We start from the raw sequence: 6,276 nt of genomic DNA on the forward strand, positions 1-6,276 counted from the left end.
GCACACACTTGCATGTACACATACCCAAGCACAGGCACTTACATGGACACAAATTAAGAAATATGAAGTTTTTTTTGAGACAGGATTTCTCTGTGGCTTTGGAGCCTGTCCTGGAACTAGCTCTTGTATTCCAGGCTGGCCTCAAACTCAAAGAGTTTGCCTCTGTCTCCCCAGTGCTGGTATCAAAGACATGCGCTACCAATGCCTGGCATCAAGGCATTTTTTAAAGTAACACAGAAAACCAGTTTTCAGTTGCAGCAATGGAGACAGATAAGAGAGGAAGGTAATTGTTCTACTACATAACTCCAATATTGTGCTCTATTCTTATAATTTTTACATTTATTTATTTATTTTTATTATTTATTTATTTATTGTGTGTGTGTGTGTGTGTGTGTGTGTGTGTGTGTGTCTCCCAGGGATGGAACCCAGGTTTTTAGGCTAGTCACTAGGTACCTTTACTGGTACCTATCTTAGTGGCTCTCTTAGTACCAGGTTTTATGAATATTTATTAGTTACTTTTCTTGTTGCTGGGACAAAATACCTAGCAAAAACAAGAAGGAAGAGCTTATTTTGTCTTCTAGTTCAACGGTATAGTCAAACATGGCAGGGCAAGGCAGCCTGTCACACTGCAACAATAAGAAGCAGAGAGACATGCACAGTGGTGCTCAGCTGAGTCAGCTTTCTCCTTCTATTGCAGTAGAGGACCTTGGCCCATGGGATGTTGATGGCGTATTTTGAGCAGACCTCTACACCTTAATTATCCTCATCTAGAAAATCCCTCACAGACATGACCAGAGGCTTGCTTCCTCATGATTCTAGATCATGTCAATTTGATAATCAATATTAACCATCACAGAATGACACTGATGAAGGGTAGCTTAGCCAGAAACAGGTGATCAAGATGGAACTGGCTCTGAAAAGCTTGTACAAAACACAAGTTGGTAGCATTTGAAACCAGAACCCTGCAAAAGGAATGTGATATTATGGTTTGACTATAAAATGCTGTCCACATGTTTGTTGCCAGCCAATGAGATTTGGGATGTGACTGGATCCTGTGGGACTTGTTGTAAGGAGGCCACTTGTTCATTTACTGGCTACCCAGACTCCCGAAATAATCACATAGAAGCTATATTATTTAAATCACTGCTTGGCCCATTCGCTCTAGCTTCTTATTTGCTAACTCTTACATCTTAATTTAACCCATCTCCATTAATCTGTGGATCACCAAGAGGTCGTGGCCTACCAGCAAAGTTTTAGCATGTCTGTCTCCAGCAGCAGGTCTATGGTTTCTCTCTGACTCTGCCTTCCTTCTCCCAGGATTCAGTTTAGTTTTCCCTGGCTTGCTCTATACTACCCTATCAGGCCAAGCCAGTTCATTAACCAATAGTATTCACAGCATACAGAGGGGAATCCTACATCAGAGACCTGATATTATGAACAGAGTAATCCATTGATGAATTCATAATTTGATGGCCTTATTGGGAGGTGATGGAAAGATTATAATGTACGGCCTGATTGCAGGTGGACTTTTCTGCCCCGCCTATCAGCTCCCAAATATCCATACAGAGACTTATTTGTTATAAAAGCTTGGCCATATCTTAGGCTTGTTACTAACTAGCTCTGACAAATTAACTCACTTCTTTATTTATTATGTAGAGAGCATTCCTTCCATGTATGTCCGCACACCACAAGAGGACACCAGATCTCATTATAGATGACTGTGAGCCACTGTGTGGTTGCTGGGAATTGGACTCAGGACCTCTGGAGGAGCAGTCAGTGCTCTTAACCACTGAACCATCTCTCCAGCCCATAACTCACTTCTTTTATTCTGTGTTCTTTTACGTGGCTGAGTTATCTTTACTTTGTAATGCAAATGTTGCTTCCTCTGAGTCTCACTGGCAACTCCTCACGACTCCATCCTTCTCCTTCCCAGTGTTCCATCTGCCTGGCCGATCCACCTATAACTCATGCCTAGCTAATGGCTGTTAAGCCAATAAGAAGTCACCTTGGCAAAGACACATCTTTACAGTGTACAAAAATATTATTCCACAACACCTGATAGCATGGAGTAGGTCCCTAGATGCATGTTTTTGAAGGACTTATCTTGTCCCCTGCCCCTTTGTCTGTGACTCTCTGATTTTGTATGCTATGAGGTCAGCAACTTTGCTCCATCATATGCTCATTGTGGCCCAGAAACAATGGAACCAGCCAACCATGGCCGGAAACCTCTAAACTGATGAGCCAAAATAAATCCTTCTTTCTTGAAACCATTTTTTCAGGTATTCATTACAGCAGTGGACAGTCTAATATACGTTGAATTCATGAATGTGCCTTGTCAGTGAAAAAAGTCATCTTGCTTCAGATTATTATAGGAGACAAAATTGAATCCAAGAGATAGAAAGATAATTGAAGAGGATATCTTACAATTGCAATTTGTGTGCATGCTTGATGGTGCTGTGCAGGTGCATGTTTGTATACAATCATTTGAAGACAAGAGGACTATCTTGAGTGTCATCCTCAGGTACGACAGTTCTTTGCATGCAGGGTCTCCCACTGGCCTAAAACCCATGATGTAGGCTAGGCTGGCTAGTAGCTAACACCAGGGATCTGTCTCCACCTTCCCAGAACAGGGATTATAAACCTTCAGCACCATGCCTGGACTATTATATGTGGGTTCCGAGACTGAAAGTCTGACCCTTCCTAGCTGTGGCTGGGGATCATGTTTGAGTCTGTGGCCCTATTGCAGCCAGGATCTTTGTTGATATCATGGCTCCTGTTATCATCGAAAGTCATGTGAGAGCCTGGGGTCTGGGCTGCTATCAGGGGCCATGTTGGAATCTAGCAACCATGCTGCTGCTTGGCCTATGCCAATCTGAAAGGCTCAAACTACTACTGCTGGCCATGTCTGGGTCTGTGGTCCTTCTGAAGCTGGGTTTTTGTTGATGTCTGTTGTCTGTATTACCACAGGGTCCCATGTGAACCATGTGTTGAACCATGAGGGGCTTTGCCAAACTGGCCCTGCTCCCCTCGCCCAGGGCTTTGAATTGACACTCCTCAACATCTACCCCATCTATGGTCTGCTGGAGCATGTGAAGGGACTGGTCCTGTAAAAATAGAGATACAGGATCTCTGGGGCAACAGTATGATTTTTGGGAGGAGTTTCTGTAAGGGTCATGTTGATGGGGTACCAGAAGCCAGAAGCCTTGACCAACAACACATTATACAATGAACATCTGCAAGTGAAGCTGTTTGGAAAAAAAGAGTATACTGCATGATATTATTTTCATTAGTTTTTTTAAATTTACTTAGTTATTAAAAATTTCCACCTCCTCCCATTTCCCTCCCTTCCCCCTCCCTCTCCAGTCCTAAGAGAAGTCAGGGTGCCCTGGCCTATGGGAAGTCCAAGGCCCTCCCCCCTCCATCCAGGTCTAGGAAGGTGAGCATCCAAACAGACTAGGCTCCCAAAAAGCCAGTGCATGCAGTAGAATCAAAACCCAGTGCCATTATCAATGGCTTCTGTCAGCCTTCCTGGGCAAAAGTTGGGAGCACGGGGATGGAGGTTGGGTGGGGGGAAGGGGAGATGGAGAGAGAGAAAGGATAAGGGGAGGATTGGGGAGAGCTTGGGGGAATGGGATGGTTGAGATGGAGGAAGGGTGGATATGGGAGCCAGGAAGAAGATATCTTAATTAAGGGAGCCATTTTGGGGTTGACAAGAGACTTGGCTCTAGAGGGGTTCCCAGGTGTCCAAGGAGATGTCCCCAGCTAGGTCCTTGGGCAGGAGAGGAGAGGGCACCTGAACTGGCCTTATCACATAGCCACACTGATGAATATCTTGCATATCACCATAGAACCTTCCTCTGGCAAGGGATGGAGATAGAGACAGAGACCCATACTGGAGCACTGGACTGAGCTCCCATGGTCCAGATGAAGAGCAGAAGGAGGGAGAACATGAGCAAGGAACTCAGGACCACGAGGTGTGCGTCCACCCACTGAGATGGTGGTGCTGATCTAATGGGAGTTCACCAAGGCCAGCTGGACTGGGACTGAACAAGCATGTCATCAGACCAGAATCTCTGAATGTGACTGACATTAGTTTTTAAATTAATATTCTTATTTGTTTTAAATTTATGTTTTAATTTATTTTTACTTAAGTTTTCTTTGGAGGGTGTGTTACAAGGGTGAAGGGTGGATATGGAGGGACTGGGAAATGAGTGAGGTGCATAATGTGACATTCCCAAAGAATCAATAAAAATTATGCTTAAAAAAAGAAAAAGAAATTCAAGCTCTCATGCCTGCAAGGCAAACACCGTACTAACTGAGCTATCTACTCATCCTGAGTTCCTCATTGTAGAAACTCAAACATTAGAAATAAGACAGGAAATGTGTTTGCTCTCTAAGTTCAGTAATAGCATCTGACTCTTTACAGTTAGATGGTTATTACCTGGACATACCTTTGTAGTTTTTTATTCCATCCATCCGTCCGTCCGTCCGTCCGTCCGTCCGTCCATCCATCCATCCATCCTTATGTCTATTTATCCTCATGTCTGTGTATTTGTGTGCACATGCTTTGGTGCTCAGTGGTTAGAGGACAACTTATAGAAGATTCTCTCTTGCCACTATGTGAACCACAGGGACTGAACTATGGTCGTCTGGCTTTGTAACAAGTGCCTTTTATCCACTGAGTCATTTTGCCAGTCAAGGACATAACATTTCTTTCTACCTTATTTTGGTCCTCATTTTTCTTCTGTGTAAAATTAGGAAGTTGAATTGGATGCTTTCAGAAGGCATCCTTTAAAATTTTTGCCCTTGGTTGCTTACCATTCTATTGTTTAATTATAGAAATAGTAAGATGATTTACAATTTCTGAATATCTGGTATATGCTGAAGTTTGGGTCTCTTGTGATTTTAGTTTGTTTGCCTGTCTGCTTTTCCTTTTCTTTTTGAGACAATTTCTTGATCCCTAAGCAACCGAGGGTGACTCTCACCTCCACTACCCAAGTGTTGGGATTATAAGTGTTTACACCCAGTTTATGTGATAATGGGTCTCAAACACAGGATCTTGTGCATGCTAAGCAAGCACAGTACCAATTGAGCATCATCTTTAGTCAGTTTGATTTTTCATAAGGGGTCTTACCATATTGCACTAGCTGACTTAGAACTTGCTACACATCTCAGTTTGAGGCAAACTCACAATTTTCCTGCCTTTGTTTCTCAAATCATGGGATTATAGGCTTGTGCCACCATGCCCAGCTTTGTTAGGTGATTTGTATATACGTGTCTGTGTTTGGGGGTTATGCATGATGTGGCATGTGAATGATCAGAGACCAACTTCAGATGTAGGTCCTCACCTTGCATGTGTTTGGGACAGGGTCTCCTTCCTTGTTCACTGTTGTACATGCCATGCTTATTGCCTGAGAGCTTCTAGTGATTCTCCTGTTTCAGGTCCCTATGTCTTCGTAGGGATGCATTGAGATTATGGATGCATACACACTACTGTGTCTAGCTTTTTATGTGGGTTCTGGGGATCCAAGATCAGGTTGTCAGACTTGTGGGACAATCACTTTACCCACTAAGCCATCACCCCAGTCCTTGTATTTTAACAAGTATGATCTCATATAAGCATCTTCACATTGCTGAATAGGCTTGCTACCTCCCATTTTACAGATTAGGACACTAAAGTTCAGAGATTGCAATTTACCAATCAATATTCTACAACCTGTACTTGGCTAAATCTGAACTTTTCTCTGCTTCTGGAACTCTTTGCATTAATACAACATACCATCTGCCATATACCATAGTAAATTTTTGGCATATTTGAATGTAGTAAACTGTAAATATTAATGTGAAAGTTCTTAGAAATTGTATACCTGCAGGGCATGGTAATGCTCACCTTTAATCCCAGCAGTTGGGAGGCAGAGGCAGGTGGATCTGTGAGTTTGAGGCCAGCCTAGTCTACAAAGCGAGTTCTAGTACAGCCAGGGCTACATAGAGAGACCACATCCCCCGGCCCCCATACCACCAAGAAAAAAACTGTATACCAGCAGGACATGGTGGCACACACCTTTAATCCCAGCACTCTGTGAGCAGAGACAGGCAGATCTTTGTGAGTTTGAGGACAGTCTGTATTATATAGGGGAGTTCCAGGACAGCCAAAGCTACATAGATTCTGTGTCAACAAAATGAAACAAACAAAATTAACTCAAATGAACCCATGCAAATAAAGTCTTCAGGATGTCTTTATTCAGAACCTTTCTCTCAGTACTTCATGTGCAGTGT

This window comes from Arvicola amphibius, chromosome X (assembly GCF_903992535.2).
Source record: "Arvicola amphibius chromosome X, mArvAmp1.2, whole genome shotgun sequence".
Classification (NCBI taxonomy): Eukaryota; Metazoa; Chordata; class Mammalia; order Rodentia; family Cricetidae; genus Arvicola; species Arvicola amphibius.